The sequence below is a fragment of the Dendrobates tinctorius genome, unplaced genomic scaffold, assembly GCF_039654945.1.
Source record: "Dendrobates tinctorius isolate UK_male_01 unplaced genomic scaffold, ASM3965494v1 ptg000012l, whole genome shotgun sequence".
In the NCBI taxonomy this organism is placed as follows: Eukaryota; Metazoa; Chordata; class Amphibia; order Anura; family Dendrobatidae; genus Dendrobates; species Dendrobates tinctorius.
Window position 1 is genome coordinate 4,953,905 of NW_027361680.1, and position 17,969 is coordinate 4,971,873.

General features: G+C 48.0%; 1 protein-coding gene across 1 annotated transcript in view; it reads right to left on the minus strand.

The window, feature by feature from the left end:
- The window catches only part of OLFML2B (olfactomedin like 2B), a 631,699-nt gene that overhangs the window by 85,072 nt on the left and 528,658 nt on the right, over positions 1 to 17,969 (minus strand). The window lies entirely within an intron of this gene.

Sequence of the window (17,969 nt, forward strand, 5' to 3'; positions counted from 1 at the left end):
ATATGGCTGATCCCTTCTGTAGTGCCCCTGTGCCCCACCTCTGACCCCTCCTACTCCCATGAGCCAACACCCTTACCACACCCTTGGTCTTATATTAACCCCAAAAGCCTCATAAACCCATAATGCTCCCTATATTCCCACATTAACCCCATCATGACGGCCTCCCTTTAAGGCCAAGGGCGCCATATGGCCTCTCTATATTTCATATTCACTTGTAAGAGCACCAGTGTGTTACCCTCCCTCTCGCCCCCAGCCCTTTCTGCAGTTTTTATTGGTATTATTTTCGAGCACATACAATTTCAATTTTTGGGAGGCAGAATGAATAAAAACCAGCAATTCAGGAATTTTTTAATGCCATTTACAATGTGGCAAAACTGATAAGGCAGCTTTATTCTTCATCTTAGTACGATTACAGCTAAACCACATTAACCCCTTTCCTACATTGGACGTACTATTCCATCCATGTGACCTGGGACCTAAGTCCCAAGGACGGAATAGTACGTCTAATGCGTCTAATGATTGCGGCCGGGTGTCAGCTGATTATCACAGCTGACACCCGGCACAATGTGTCAGGGGCGGTCACGGACCGCCCCGACACGTTAACCCCTGGAACACCGTGATCAAACATGATCGCGGTGTACCGGGGATTAAAGGAAGCATCGGCAGGGAGGGGGCTCCCTCCGTGCTTCCCTGCGACCCCCACAGCAGCGCGATGTGCAGCGCCGCTGCGGGGGTCGCTTTCCCTGCAGGTCCCCAGATCCAATATGGCGACGGGGACCTGTGGGGGCTTGCAGGGAGCTGGCTTCCTCACTGCCCGCAGAGCGCAGGCATGATGAAGCGATCTGTGATGTGACAGATCAGCGATCTGTCTCAGGACAGTGATGTCCCCCATGGGACATTATAATAAAGTAAAAAAAAAAAATTCCCTAATAAATTCATTTTTTGAAACTAAAAAAACAATAAAAGTACACATATTCGGTATCGCCGCGTCCGTAATGGCCCACCCTATAAAACTGTCCCATTAGTTAACCCCTTTAGCGAACCCCTTAAAAAATAAAAATAAAAAATGAAGCAAAAAATAATGATTTATTATCATACCGCCGAACAAAAAGTGCAATAACGCACGATCAAAAAGACGCATATAAATATCCATGGTACCGCTGAAAACGTCATCTTGTCCCGCAAAAAAAGAGCCACAAAACAGCATGATCAGCAAAAAAATAAAAAAGTTATAGCTCGCAGAATAAAGCGATGCAAAAATAATTATTTTTTATATAGAAATTGTTTTCATTGCATAAAACCGCCGCAACATAAAAAAAATGACATAAATGAGGTATCGCTGTAATCATACTGACCCGAAGAATAAAACCGCTTTATCAATTTTACCGCAAGCGGAACGGTGTAAACGCACCCCCCAAAAGAAATTCATGAAACGCTGGTTTTTGTTCATTCTGCGTCCCAAAAATCGGAATAAAAAGCGATCAAAAAAGTCACATGCCCGAAAATGGTACCAATAGAAACGTCAACTCGTCCTGCAAAAAATAAGACCTCACATGACTCGGTGGGTCAAAATATGGAAAAATTATAGCTCTCAAAATGTGGTGATGCATAAACTATTTTTACAATAAAAAGCGTCTTTTAGGCTAAGACAGCTGCCAAAAATAAAAACCCGCCATAAATAGTAAATCAAACCCCCCGTTATCACCCCCTTAGTTAGGGAAAAATAATAAAAAATTTTTTAAATTTATTTCCATTTTCCCATTAGGGCTAGGGTTAGGGCTAGGGTCAGGGCTAGGGTTAGGGCTAGGGTTAGGGCTAGGGTTAGAGTTAGGTTTGGAGTTAGAATTGGGGGATTTCCACTGTTTTGGCACATCAGGGGCTTTCCAAACGTGACATGGCGTCCTATCTCAATTCCAGCCAAAAAAGTTAAATGGCGCTGCTTCCCTTCCGAGCTCTGCCATGTGCCCAAATAGTGGTTTACCCCCATATATAGGGTATCAGTGTACTCAGGACAAATTACATAATAACTTTTGGGGGCCTGTTACTCTTGGGAAAATAAAAATTGGGGGTGAAAAGATCATTTTTGTGGAAAAAATCTGATTTTTTTAATTGTACGGCTGTACGTTATAAACTTCTGTGAAGCCCTTGGGGGTTTAAAGTGCCCACCACATATCTAGATAAGTTCCTTGGGGGGTCTAGTTTCCAAAATAGGGTCACTTGTGGGGGGTTTCCACTGTTTAGGTACATCAGGAGCTCTCCAAACGTGGCATGGCGTCCAATCTGAATTCCAGCCAATTTTGCAGTGAAAAAGTCAAACGGCGCTCCTTCCCTTCCGAGCTCTGCCATGCGCCCAAACAGTGGTTCCCCCCACATATCAGGTATCAGCGTACTCAGGACAAATTGCACAATAACATTTCCAGTCCAATTTCTCATGTTACCATGAAGTAATTTTTTTTGTGAAAAAAAGTTAAATGTTCATTTTTTTTTAAACATTCAAAAAATTCCTGTGAAGCACCTGAAGGGTTAATAAACTTCTTGAATGTGGCTTTGAGCACCTTGAGGGGTGCAGTTTTTAGAATGGTGTCACTTTTGGGTATTTTCTATCATATAGACCCCTCAAAGTGGCTTCAAATGTGATGTGGTCCCTAAAAATAAAATGGTGTTGTAAAAATGAGAAATCGCTGGTCAACTTTTAACCCTTATAACTTCCTAACAAAAAAAAATTTTGGTTCCCAAATTGTGCTGATGTAAAGTAAACAGGTGGGAAATGTTAAGTTTTTTGAGTGCCATATCTCTGTGATTTAAGAGCATAAAAATTCAAAGTTGGAAAATTGCGAAATTTTCGCCAAATTTCCATTTTTTTCACAAATAAACGCAAGTTATATGAATGAAATTTTACCACTAACATGAAGTACAATATGTCACGAGAAAACAGTGTCAGAATCACCGGGATTCATGGAAGTGTTCCAGAGTTATGACCTCATAAAGGGACAGTGGTCAAAATTGTAGAAATTGGCCCGGGAGTTAACGTGCAAACCACCCTTGGTAGTGAAGGGGTTAAAAAAATTATATAAATGTTTTGCCACTTTTACACAATTAAAACTATTATATGGAAAAAAAGTATTGCTTTTGCATCAGTATGTTCTGAAAGCTAGAACTTTTTTTATTTCTCTGCTGATGGAGTTGTTTGGTAGCTTGTTTCTTGCGGGACAAAATGACGTTTTCAGTGATACGATTTTTATTTCAATTCGACTTTTTGAGTGTTTTATTTCACTTTTTATTTGGAAGTATGATGAAAAAGCTTTGCTTCTTGCCACGTTTTAAATTTTTTTTGTGGTGTTCACTGAAGGTGTTAACTAGTGTGATAGTGTGATTGTTGGGTCGTTCCATTAACAAATGTGTATGCTTTTTTACCATAAATATCTTATTTATCGCTTTATGAAACACATTTTTATGATCCCCAAAATTAGGGGGAAAATGGGGGTGCATCTTATAAACCGAACACTGTCCTTACCTATGCTGGCGGCCCGGAGCTGGAGGTGTTGTGGTGCTGGTGCGGCAGCCCTGTGGTGTGCAGTGGTGGTATGGCGGCGACTGGCGGTCCTGCAGTGTGCGGTGGTGGTACGGCGGTAAGCGGTGGTCCTGTGGTGGTGGTACGGCAGCAAGCAGTGGTGGTACGCAGGGGCGGGACTACCGTGGTCACAGTTGCGACGGGGCCCGGAGTCCTTAGGGTCCCGATCGCAGAGCTGCACCCGCTCATTGGCTGCGCAGCTCCGTGGCTGCCAGGCTGCAATTGTCCTGATGCGATGCCTGTTCTGTGGCACAGGACTTGTGATGAGGTCACAGGAGGGGAGGACTCAGGGGTCACATGATCAGGGGCCTCCGTGTCTGCACTCTGTAGGACTCTGCTGTGCTGGTTGTCATGGTGCTGCTGGATGAGGGTAAGTTTATGTGTGGGCTCAGGAGGGGTTTACAGGGTGGATGCATCAGAGCTGTGTGTGTACAAGCTGTATGGTGCGGAGCCATGTGTGTACGAGGTGAGCGGAGCCGTGTGTGGGAGGTGAGTGGAGCAGTGTGTGTACGAGGTGAGCAGAGCCACGTGTGTACGAGGTGAGCGGAGCGGAGCTGTGTGTGTACGAGGTGAGCGGACCTGTGTGTGTACGAGGTGAGCGGACCTGTGTGTGTACGAGGTGAGCGGAGCAGTGTGTGTACGAGGTGAGCGGAGCCGCGTGTGTACGAGGTGAGCGGAGCCACGTGTGTACGAGGTGAGCGGAGCTGTGTGTGTACGAGGTGAGCGGACCTGTGTGTGTACGAGGTGAGCGGAGTCGCGTGTGTACGAGGTGAGCGGAGCTGCATGTGTACGAGGTGAGCGGAGCTGCATGTGTACGAGGTGAGCGGAGCCGCGTGTGTACGAGGTGAGCGGAGCCGCGTGTGTACGAGGTGAATGGAGCCGCGTGTGTACGAGGTGAGTGGAGCCGCGTGTGTATGAGATGAGCGGAGCCATCTGTGTACGAGATGAGCAGAGCCGTCTGTGTACAAAGCGGAGCCGTGTGTGTACGAGATGAGCAGAGCCATCTGTGTGTGTATGAGGTGTACGGAGAGAAGCTGCATGCGTACGAAGTGTACGGAGTGGAGCCGCGTGCGTATGAAGTGTACAGAGCAAAGCCGAGTGTGTACGAGGTGTACCGAGTGGAGCCGCATGTGTATGAGGTGGACGGAGAGGAGCCGTGTGTGTACGGAGCGGAGCCGCATGTGTATGAAGTGTATGGAGCGGAGCATGTACGAGGTGTACAGAGTGGAGTCACGCGTGTACGAAGTATATGGAGGAGAGCCGTGTGTATATGAAGTGTACGGAGTGGAGTCGCATGTGTATGAGGCGGACGGAGAGGAGCCGTGTGTGTACAGGGCGGAGCTGCGCGTGTATGAGGTGTATGGAGCGGAGCGTATACGAGGTGTACAGAGTGGAGCTGCGTATGCACGAAGTATAAGGAGCGGAGCCATGTGTACGAAGTGTATGGAGCGGAGCCGCATGTGTACGGAGTGGAGAATCAGACCTCCTTTCCCTAATTCACTTCTACTGATTTGCCAGAGGAGTAAAAAGTACCCGAAAGTCTGGGTGACCTCCTAGACAATTACCCAGATTTAGGCATTTCCTGCCAGCTTGCTTACTTGAGGGCATATCAAGAAGTCCCGAAGAAAATGCACAACGCGACCACAGTAAAAGCAGAGTCTGACATTATGACATTACGCCATCTCCTGTCAATGGCCCAAGAGGTGGCAGCGCCAACCTTCATCAGTTCCTCCTTAAAAAAGTGGACAGGTGGAAGGAGGGAATGACTGAATCCCCCTGTCGCTCCTCATGCTTCTGCCAAATTCGAATATCCAAACGAATAGCCTGGGTCATGGACTCCTTCAAGGAACAAGGTGGAGTATGTAGAGCCAGAGCATCCTTGAGTGTATCTAAGAGACCTCTGCGGAACTGGCACCTGAGTGCTGCATAATTTCACAGCACTTCTGTAGACTATTGCCGGAACTCGGTACAGAAATGCTCAGCGGTGTGTCCCTCCTGTTTCAGTAGATCTTTGCTTGTGCGACTTGGACCCTGTACTGGGGCTAGTGGGGACAAACAGAATGCCCAAATCTGAGAGCCTCTTCGCAGTTAGGGACATGATTATTCCCACCTACTGGGACTCATTCCCTGAAGATCGGAGTTGCAGTGTAAAAAATAACCTACAGCTTCCTCTAAACACCTTGAACTGATCTTTCTCCCTTGAAAATTTATCAGGGAGAGCAACTACTGGTTCAGGAGAGATCAAGTGATAGCTCAACAGACATGCAAGACACTGACAGCTCAGCAAAACCCAGCTCAAGATTGGACAGCAGACAATAATTCACTGCGACCAAACACACTGAAAGGTGGAATCATGACAGGCGTTATGTGTGGATTCAGAGACAGCTGCACTAATTAGGACAAACTACTTGTCTAATAAGTCTAGAATGAAAGACTATTTAAACCACCACTGAGCACGGCTCCTACTACAGATCCTCTCCTCCTTCAGCATCAAAGACCTCGCCCTATCCTGTCTCTCCTCATACCTTTCCAACCGCACATTCAGCATCTCCCACTCCAACACCACCTCCTCATCCCATCCTCTCTCTGTTGGAGTCCCCCAAGGCTCTGTTTTAGGACCCCTACTCTTCTCAATCTATACACTTGGTCTGGGGCAACTCATAAAGTCCCACGGATTCCAGAACCACCTTTATGCTGATGACACTCAGATCTACCTCTCTGGCCCAGACGTCACCTCTCTGCTGTCCGGAATCCCAGAGTGTCTATCAGCCATATCCTCCTTCTTTTCCTCTCGCTTCCTCAAGCTCAATGTGGACAAATCTGAACTCATCATCTTTCCTTCATCTCACAGATCTTCCTTACCCGACCTAGCTATAACAATTATCCCCAGTACCGGAAGTCTGCTGCCTTGGAGTAACCTTTGAGTCTGCCCTGTCCTTCAAACCGCACATCCAAGCTCTTTCTACCTTCTGTTGCCTCCAGCCCATAAATATTTCCAGAATCCGTCCTTTCCTGAGCCCTCAATCTACTAAAATGCTTGTGCATGCCCTCATCATCTTCCGTCTCAACTACTGCAAAATCCTTTTCTATGGTCTCCCTGCTAACACTCTCGCAGCTCTCCAGTCCATCCTTAACTCTGCTGCCCGACGACTAATTCATCTCTCTCCTCGCTACTCATCCACTTCTCCCCTCTGCAAATCTCTTCACTGGCTCCTATTCCCTCAGCGTATCCAGTTCAAATTACTAATACTGACCTACAAGGACATCTATAACCTGTCTCCCCCATATGTCTCTGAACTAATCTACTGATACCTTCCCTCACATAATCTCCGGTTCTCCCAAGACCTCCTTCTCTCTTCCACACTTATTCGCTCCTGATGCAACCGCCTCCAAGACTTCTCCCGAATTGCCCTCATCCTCTGGAATTCTTTGCCCCAACAAGTCCGACTATCAACCACATTTGGATCCTTCAGACAGAACCTGCAACCAACCTCTTCAAGAAAGCCTACAGCCTGCAATGACCCCGCTACCTCCTTCTCTCTCACCACTACCGGAGATATCACCTCAACCAACACCGGAACTGCTGCAACCCACTAACCTACTGTCTCCTTCCCCACCATCCTGTAGCATGTAAGCCGAAAAGGGCAGGATCCTCTCCCCTCTGTATCAGTCTGTCATTGTTAGTTTATTGTAAGTGATATCTGTAATTTGTATGTAACCCCTTCTCATGTACAGCACCATGGAATCAATGGTGCTATATAAATAAATAATAATAATAAACTAGACCAATGGTCAAATAAGGGACTTAGCCAATAGACCAATGGTCAAATAAGGGACTTAGCCACTATAAAAATCATTCCTACCTTTTGTGTAATAAATATTGCATTTGATATGCATAAAAACTGTCTATTTGCAAATAAAGGTGTTCAATGCATCCTTTTCTTGGCTACAAGTGCTTTGTGAACATTTCTGCCCCTCAATCATCATGATCCGTCACTTCCCTCTTATGTAGAGGAGATGGTGAATAATCGTTGTTCAGTGTGTATATGTTAGCAGTAAATACCTAGTCCATTTGTGTAAGTGCATCATCGCCGGTCAAAATTTTAACTCGATGAGCAATGAAAGACATACAAAGCCCCTGGCCATAATTGCTGTTGTCAACAGTGGAATGCTCTTTGTAGCACAATGTTAATTTCGAAACGCAGACTAAGGTCTCAGCTATGCGAGAGTACAAAGCAAGGATGTCTTTCTTCAAGAAATAAGATAGGTATTTTGGAGGCTGAATGTATACGATCATGTTGGAAAAGGTAATACAATTCACATGGTATGGCAGCAATTGTGGTGAAGTTGGACATGTGGGACTTGAGTTTCCATAAAAATGGATGAGTGGATGCATTTTTCCTGGGTATATGACTAGCTGGTGACACAATAGAAGAAGTGGTAGATGAAGATTATGATTTTGATGGCGATGATGACAATGACCAAGCACTATCTGAAGATGCTACCGGGCTACCAGAAAGATGATCATGAGAAAAAAGAGGAGAGCCTGAGTTTTGCTCATATTTCTGGTCAATTTGCTTTTCCCATGTGAGCAGGTTGTATTGCTTCATGTGTTGATGGCGAGCCATATTTGTTAGTCGATTTGCGCAGAGCCTGTACACTGCAATATATCAGTCCTATGGTACTGTGGAACACTCGATATTCCTGCACTTTGGACTTGCCACCATCATGACCAGATATTTCAAGGACTGTTTAGTCTCCTTCACCAGCAGAAGTTGCGGCATCACCTGCTCCTTTGCTGACCAAAGAAGAATCAGATCTGCCCTCAGAAGATTTTTCATTGTAGTCAGACAGCAGCTTCACCCCTCATATTTCTTCCCACTAATATTCTTGCCAGCCAGAGTATTGTGATCTTGGTTTGTTACTGCTACTGCATGGATGGATGGTTCCAGTCAGGAGCGTAGCTAGGGTTTTGGTTCAGGGGAGCGAAACTTCTGAGTGGGCCCTTAACCAGGTAACCTTGATTACAACTCAGTGATGCACCCTAATAGTGGATGTAGGAGAACCTCAGCAGATGACTGCAATGTTACTGAAAACAATCGCTATATAAAGACCAATATTGATATTACCGCCATATGGTCAGTAGATACCAGTCCTACAGAACATATAAGTGATTACAGCAGAGTTAGAGATAGTGACTTACTGCTGATGTTGTTTCTGATGGAATTGTTCACTTTTCACGTCTTTTCCATCTGGCTCAGACCGACAATGACAATTCTCCAGCCAGGACTTGGCTACAGAGAATACAAGAAAGACACGTTTCACTTCTCATATTCCAGCCCCATCACCATGTATCCTCAACCGCTGCTGCCGTATGTCTCCCTATTACTGCACCTGCTGGGTGATTCCCTGTGCCCTTTACATTCTAAAGCAACTCTCTACAATATAGTGATGCTGGGTGCAAGTGCCCTAGAAAACAGTGCCCACATTTTGCTCATAGAAAGTAATAATGCCCTCTGTGTGCCCCTTTGACAGTCACAGTTACCAAAGTTCCTTATAACAGTAAGTGCCCACTTTACATTTAATAATGTTCAGAGTCCCCCCTGTACAGCTCCTCTGTACACAGTATGATGCTCTCTTATACACAGTATAATGCCCCCTCACTGTATATATACTGACCCCTTACTATCCCCCAAACTTTTTGATGGCTCCAACACTGTATGATGGCCCCCTCACTGTAATCTCCATACTGTATGATGGTCCCCTAGATAGCCTCACTATATCATAATACATTAGATAGTCCTCAATATAGTATACTAATGCTTTCCCCATAGGCAGAATCTACAGCATAATGCAGTCCCCATAGGCAGACTCTATAGTATAATGCAGCCTCCCCATAGGCAGACTGTAATGTAAGACAGCACCCCCCATAGACAGACTATAATATAAGGCAGCACCCCCATAGGCAGACTGTAATATAAGGCAGCACCCCCATAGGCAGACTGTAATATAAGGCAGCACCCCCCATAGGCAGACTGTAATATAAGGCAGCACCCCCCCATAGGCAGACTGTAATATAAGGCAGCACCCCCCATAGGCAGACTGTTAGGTAAGGCAGCACCCCCCCATAGGCAGACTGATAGGTAAGGCAGCACCCCCCATAGGCATACTGTTAGGTAAGGCAGCACCCCCCCATAGGCAGACTGTTAGGTAAGGCAGCACCCCCATAGGCAGACTGATAGGTAAGGCAGCACCCCCCATAGGCAGACTGTTAGGTAAGGCAGCACCCCCCATAGGCAGACTGTTAAGTAAGGCAGCACCCCCACCATAGGCAGACTGTAAAATAATGCACCCCCATAAAAACAATAAAAAAATCCAATACTCACCTCTCTTCCTTCTGCACTGCTCACGCTCTTCTCTTGACAGCGGGCGCCAGCCAGTGATGTCATCGCGCCCCCTGTCAGTGTCTGGCATCAGACGCTGACAGAGGGATGATGGGAGAAGGAGTGCTCCTCTCATTAGTGCGGTCAGCTGTATCGGCTAGTTGCCGATACAGCTGACCCTGCGATGACAGGCGGGGGGCCCACTGCTGGCATCGGGCCCCCCCTGCTCAGGGGCCCCGTAGCAGCCGGGTGACAGAGCAAGGAGATCATTTCTCCCTGCTCTGCTGCAGAATGTAACTGTATCGGCACGCTGCGCATGCCGATACAGTTACAGTAGCGTAGCTCCGGGTGGGCCTCCTGAGAGCACGGGGCCCGGGGTCATCGCCCCCTCTGCCCCCCCCCCAGTAGCTATGCTACTGGTTCCAGTGGTGGTGGAGATACTGCTGCTGCTTGAGGCTCCCATAATTTTAGCCATGGTCTGTTTTTTTTTCTTCTTATAATTACCCTGTCCATTGCCATTGCCACTCTTTTCTTTTATATACCATATTATTTTCATAGTATATTTTATTTATATAGCGCACAGAAGTGAGGATATGAATAGGCACCTGTGTTGCAACAGTCTCAAAAATGCAGACTCTGACAGTTGCTGAAGAGACTTATTTCTTTATGGTGGTGCAGTAGCTAACAATGCAGTAAATATTTAGAGAATATGAAAGGCAGTACTCAACAGTCTCTTCTGTGAATTAAAAGTCCTTTATTTCAATGTTATCCGGACATCCATCTAGCAGTAGTGCGGCTTGCAGGGGGAGACATACAGGGGAACAGGTGGACCGTTTCGCACTCACCACCTGTATAGGCTTCAGCAGGGGCGCCATCAGGGCATTACTGCCGCCCTTACTGCTGTATGGGGCCCGGTGAGCAGCAGTACAGAGAGGAGCCTGGGCCCCGCCTCTTATGCTTCTGCTTACTGTTCCCCATCGTGCAATGAAGACCTCGGTGGTGGGAGCTTTCTCAGAGCTCCACAGCCGTCTAACCTGGACAGGTGCCCAGCACCCACTCTCTCCACCCTCTGGACTACCGATCAGGTGATGGCACGTACGCGATGATGTAATCGTGTACTCGCCATCCTGTATGAGTAAACCAGGAGCAGAGCTGTGCCTGCAAGGTATCATCAGTGAGGTAAGTATGAAAAATGATTTGAAATAAGTGAGGAGGGACTGCAAATAATGAAGTGAGTGGGAGGAAGGGAACTGCGAATAATGATGTGAATGGGGGAAGGGGACTGCAAATGATGAAGTGAATGGGGGAGGGGGACTGCAAATGAAGTCAGTGGGGAAAAAGGGACTGCAAATGATGAAGTGAGTGGGGGAGTGGTACAGCAAATGATGAAGTTAGGAGGGGAGGGGCACTGCAAATGATGAAGTGAGTGGGGGAGGGGGACTGCAAATGATGAAGTGAAGGAAGAGAGGAGCACTACAAATGAAGAAGTAAAGGAGTAGAAGGGCACTGCAAATGATGAAGTGAAGGTAGGGAGGGGGACTGCAAATGATGAAGTGAAGGTGGGGAGGGGGGATGGCAAATGATAAAGCAAGCGGGGAAGGGGGACCGTACATGATAAAGTGGGGGGAGGAGTGCAAATGATAAAGTGAGGGAGGAGATGGGGCAACCATCACCGCCATGGTGGGGCCGATGGAGCATGATTAGTACACGAGCATCGACCCTACTAATGAATAAGGGACATGGATATCAGTGTCTCTTGCTGCATAAGGCATCTAGACAAAGTAAAACTATCTCTTTTGACATCCCCATACACTGGAAATATCGGCTTAACTGAGTGTTCCTGCAAATGATGAATTGAGGGTGAGGGACTGCAAATCATGAATTAAGGGTGGGGGGATGGGGGACCGCAAATGATGAATCGAAGGTGGAGGCGGGAGAGCAAGTGATGAATTGAAGGTGGGGGTGGGGAGAGCAAATGATGAATTGGAAGAGAGCAAACAATGATGAATTTTGAGGGTGTGGGGAGTAAATGATTATGTATTGAGACTGGTGGATGGGGGACACTTAATGATAAATTGAGGGTGGGGGTAATAAATGATGATCAATTGGGGTGGGGCAGCAAATAATGATAAATTGAGGGTGGGGGAGAATAAATGAAGTATGGACTGTGGTGGAGATAAGTTGATAATTAGAGGGTGGGGGTGGGAGAGAGAGAAAACATGACAATGAATTGGGGCAGAAGGGGCATGTAAATAAAATGAATCAGGGGTCGGGAGGTACATAGTGGGGATCACTGAGGATGTAGTGACTAGTATTGAATTGGGGAAAGCATACAGGAGCTAATCTAATATATAAAGCTCAATGTGGGTGTGTAAGTATGTATATACAGTACAGACCAAAAGTTTGGACACACCTTCTCATTCAAAGAGTTTGCCAAGCATGTGCAAAGCAGTAATTAAAGCAAAAGGTGGCTACTTTGAAGAACCTAGAATATAAGACATATTTTCAGTTGTTTCACACTTTTTTGTTAATTATATAATTCCACATGTGTTAATTCATAGTTTTGATGCCTTCAGAGTGAATCTACAATTTTCATAGTCATGAAAATAAAGAAAACTCTTTGAATGAGAAGGTGTGTCCAAACTTTTGGTCTGTACTGTAAAGTATGTATGTGTAGAGGTGCGGGCCGAGCTGGGGGGGGTGGTCCTTCTACTTACCGCGCAGAGACGAAACAGAGACAAGATGGAGGCAAGTTCAGGGTGCAACAGGTCCAAGCTTTATTCTCTGGCCGTCCACTTGACAGCCTCCACAGTATACCGCACTCCAAAGCAATACACTTTACTTCGCTTCCCTTGTCGGCCCTCCGTTTCCAGGGCCGTTTCCCACACACTGTACGTTACACTGGGGACGTGTATGCATACACCGTTCCCTCCTCACTCGTCGACGCTCCTGACAGGTCCGTCACTGTGGCCGCCTTAGGCCCGTACACCAACAGCGCTTCCACTGATCAGTCGTCGTGTCAAATACAGTGTCTCACACCCAGTGCCTCGTCCCTTCTGCGGTTCTTCCTGTCAGGACCACCCCCCTGACGTTCTCTCTCCTCAGTCCCCCTGGTTTAGATTCTCCTCACAGTGCACAGACTGTCGCAGTCCTCCTGTCACTGGAGCTCCCCCTGGGGACTGGAAACTTCTGAAACCCTCCCTCAGTATTTATAGCTCTCCCGGTCCCCTGTCACTGTAACCACGCCCCCCCATGACCAATGGTTTCTAAAGCCCTAAGCTGTTGTCAAGTCCTTTGCTCACACTCCTCCCTGCCATCTAATGGTCAACCCAAGGTACTGCACGTCCACTACACTTTCCTAGCTGTTTCCCCACTGTAATAACTGACACCTACCTACACTGTGCAAACCTTTCCTTCTTCACTCTGACTAGTCCGTCCGTCCATCAGGTCACCTTCCCTACACCCCCCCTTCCTTTGTCCATTGTCCTCGACAATCGTCATCCCTGCCTTCGTCGTTCTGAAGCTACACCTACATTCTGTTGTCGGACCAGCTGTTGAGCCAAACCCACTATCTGCTGGGGCTGAACCATACTGGGAGCACTATGCTCTGAGCAGCCTACTGCTACTCACCAGCGCGCACGCCACATGACAACGTCTTTCAAATTGGGCTAGGTACACCCATATTCTCTCTATGGCGTGTACCTTCCCCTACTCTCCCCTACTGTTACCTTCCACTATCTGGTACGCCATGATCGAGGCCTCACACCTACCAGATCATTACCAGCGCCCACCTTCCTCCTTCAGGGGTGTCCGTGGTGTTGGGGACCTGACCTAGGACGGCTGTCTTTCTCACGTCTTCCAACTCATTTCCTTTCTTTCAATAACATGTCATGGTCGGCGTCCCGGTCTCCCAGACCTCCTCAACTCTTAGATCCCTACCGGATCTCACACTTTCCTTTGGTCCCGCAGACCTTCCCTTACCCGGACCTGTTGCATTTTACTTTGGCATATTATACATTAAACAACTTTATAATAGCACAAGTACCCATTTTTATATTTTTTTTTTCATTTTCTTTTGCTTCTAAAACCAACATATAACAAAAAAAACATTGCAAGTCTTCTTTCTTCCCCCTTCCTTGGACCTGAACACTCCCCCACGTCTACTTCTGTCAAGTTTCAAATCAGCAAATAACATCCTGTAAGAGGAACATACTAAAAACAAACTCAGCACATCAAACATTTTTTTTTTTAAACTAGAACTGTTCTCCAGAACCTGCACTACAGTGCACCGAACTCTCGACAGTCTACTTCACTACGCAGTGGCTAGTAGTGAGGGACCCCACAGCCGTGGAGCCCCCGGGGATACTGAGGGTGTCCATTCAAGTCCTCTTCTTTTCCATGCCGGCCTCTCCTTGAGTGTGGAGCAGGTTCCACACTTCCTACTCCAGGGCCTTCTTCTTCCTGATCACCTCCGCTACCCACACGGAGGGAACAGCATGGGCCCTGGAGTCCGGTGGGCGGGACTCCGCTGAAAAAGACCGCAAGACAGAAACGGCCGAAAATTTCTGCGGCCCAGCAGCCACTGGGGTCAGGTGGCAAATGGGGACAACCGGGTCCTCGGGGGCTGGAATCACAGGGCCCGCTAAGTCGGCCGCAGCCGACTCCAGCAGCGGCATAACCGCGGCCTCAGGACAGGCCGCATCCACTACTTCCAACGGAGCCGGAGTAACGGCCGATTTCAACGATGCAGCTGCTATTAGCAGGGAAAGCGCAGCAGCGTCTTCTTTGGGTGAGCTCTGCACTGGTGACTCCGGGCGGGGTAGTTCGGGGACATGAGCGGGGGCCTCGCTCAGCTCCGCATACACCACGGTGCCCGTGGTAACTAGGCCTTCCAGTGCGCAGGGGGCGCGTGCTGCAGCAGAATGGTGGGGGCCGCTTGCGGAGGGACTGGTAGGGCCGGGGGTACTCTCACCTTCCCCGGCGCTGCGGCCTCCGTCCCATCATCACGCGGTTTCCCCCGCAGCCTCCGTTCCTTGCTCCACTGTCCTGCGGGCCTTCCCTCCAGACTCGGGGGCTCCGCTGAGAAGTCCTCTGCTGGTATTGGTGGCGGCCGTTCTCGCTGACTCCCCTCAGGCTCCGCTCCCCGGCTCAGCATCCCGCTGCCTGCCCGTGGTTCTGAAGATGACTTCTGGTGCAGCTCCATCTCTCGCCGCCATTGCCACTCTAGGCGGCCGATGCCCCGACACCTGCAGCATCTCATACCGTCCGTTGGGCAGCACTCGAATGGCGTCAGACAGCCGCAGCCAAGTTTTTCTTCTGTGCCACTCCTCCTGCTGGGTGGGGTGTTGGCAGACCTTTCCACCCATCTGCCAGAGTCCAGTACATGGGAGCGTCGGCCTCCGGGCACATACTGCTGTCCACGGGGGTACGTTGGAGGGGGTCCCAGTCCATTCAACACGACTGCAAACACCCGGACCTCTCCCCTGCGCTGTAGTAATGCCGCCATCTTGCGCAGCACCTGATACCGCCCCGGATCTTCTGTCAGCACCACGGAGTCACCACAGTGCTCCCAATTTGTAATCCACAGGTAAGCCAATTGTAATCCACAGGTATTTATTTTCCAAGCAGCACAGTCCAAGTCCTTCTCCATCCTTTAAGGCAGGCCTGCCGCAGAAGATGATGTATTAGCGACGGCGATCCTGCCGACTACGCCAAATGTAGAGGTGCGGGCTGAGCTGGGGGGGGTGGTCCTTCTACTTACCGCGCAGAGACGAAACAGAGACAAGATGGAGGCAAGTTCAGGGTGCAACAGGTCCAAGCTTTATTCTCTGGCCGTCCACTTGACAGCCTCAACAGTATACCGCACTCCAAAGCAATACACTTTACTTCGCTTCCCTTGTCGGCCCTCCGTTTCCAGGGCCGCTTCCCACACACTGTACGTTACACTGGGGACGTGTATGCATACACCGTCCCCTCCTCACTCGTCGACGCTCCTGACAGGTCCGTCACTGTGGCCGCCTTAGGCCCGTACACCAACAGCGCTTCCACTGATCAGTCGTCGTGTCAAATACAGTGTCTCACACCCAGTACCTCGTCCCTTCTGCGGTTCTTCCTGTCAGGACCACCCCCCTGATGTTCTCTCTCCTCAGTCCCCCTGGTTTAGATTCTCCTCACAGTGCACAGATTGTCGCAGTCCTCCTGTCACTGGAGCTCCCCCTGGGGACTAGAACCTTCTGGAACCCTCCCTCAGTATTTATAGCTCTCCCGGTCCCCTGTCACTGTAACCACGCCCCCCATGACCAACGGTTTCTAAAGCCCTAAGCTGTTGTCAAGTCCTTTGCTCACACTCCTCCCTGCCATCTAATGGTCAACCCAAGGTACTGCACGTCCACTACACTTTCCTAGCTGTTTCCCCACTGTAATAACTGACACCTACCTACACTGTGCAAACCTTTCCTTCTTCACTCTGACTAGTCCGTCCGTCCGTCAGGTCACCTTCCCTACATATGTCCGGGATTGGCATCTGCACCGTCGCAGCTACAGCCACAAAATTTGGCACAGTCACACATTTCGACCCCGAGAGCGTCATAGGCTATGTTGTGAGGCAAAATTTTAACCCCGTGCGTTCCAAATCACCAAACAATTTTGCCCCTATCTACATAATGGGGAAAAAGTGTATGTATTGGCATCTGCACCGTCGTAGCTACAGCCACAAAATTTTGTACAGTCACACGTCTGGACCCCGAGAGCGTCATAGGCAATGTTGTGAGGTGAAATTTTAACCCCGCATGTTCCAATTCACCAAAAAATTTTGCCCCTATCTACATAATGGGGAAAAAGTGAAAGGAAAAGTGTTGGGAGGCAAATTGACAGCTGCCAGGGGGACTTAAAGAATGAGCGCGATGGCGCCAAAGAGTATATACCGTACAGTTGCTAAGGTGGGGCCCTGACATGGGATACTCACCGCACATGGGGATATGAACACACACACAAAATGTGCCACACACTACCACGTGCTTCAACACATATACCACCCTCAGCACACATTTCACCACACATACACCAACCTCGCCACATAAAAGTCGAAACACAAAAGTTGCCACTCAAAACTCGCCACGCTGTCCCAGAGCTGTTTAAAATATGAAAAATGAGCTGTGATTGGTTGCTATCAGCAACAGTTTTCTTTGTAGACAGTTTTGGTAACTGAGGCCTATTATTCTTATCATTTCTATGGTGTTATCGTCCTTCTGTAAAGCTGGAAATAACACAATTTATTACCGTGCCAACCAGACCACCCTCTGACACAGACTGCAGGGGGAGCCCAGTATCACACAGGATAGGATTAGATACACAGCTCAGCAGTCAGTATCACACAGGATAGGATTAGATACACGGCTCAGCAGTCAGTATCACACAGGATAGGATTAGATACACGGCTCAGCAGACAGTATCACACAGGATAGGATTAGATACACAGCTCAGCAGTCAGTATGACACAGGATAGAATTTGATACACGGCTCAGCAGTCAGTATCACACAGGATAGGATTAGATACACAGCTCAGCACATAGTATAACACAGAATAGTATTAGATACACGGCTTAGGAGACAGTATTACACAGAATAGGCCTAGATACATGGCTCAGCAGTCAGTATCACACAGGATAGGATTAGATGCATGGTTTTTATGTGCAATATAATCATTATAATTTGTTATAACTAACCACAGTTAGTTACTATGCCCAGGCAACGCCGGGATCTTCAGATAGTTAATTTATATATTTATTAGGTGGGGAAAAGTGGCTATAGTTGGTGGGACACAGTGGTGGATTATAATTTATATTTGGAATGGTGGGTTGCATAATAACTAATTATGTATTAATTGTGAGTGCACATCTGTATTCAGCTGTGTAGTGTAGAAGAAAGTGAAATACAGCAAGATGCTTTTCTTATTAGACATCTGTAACAGATTGTTATATCCAGCTCTGGAAGAGGGGAGACTGGGGCTGTAGTAT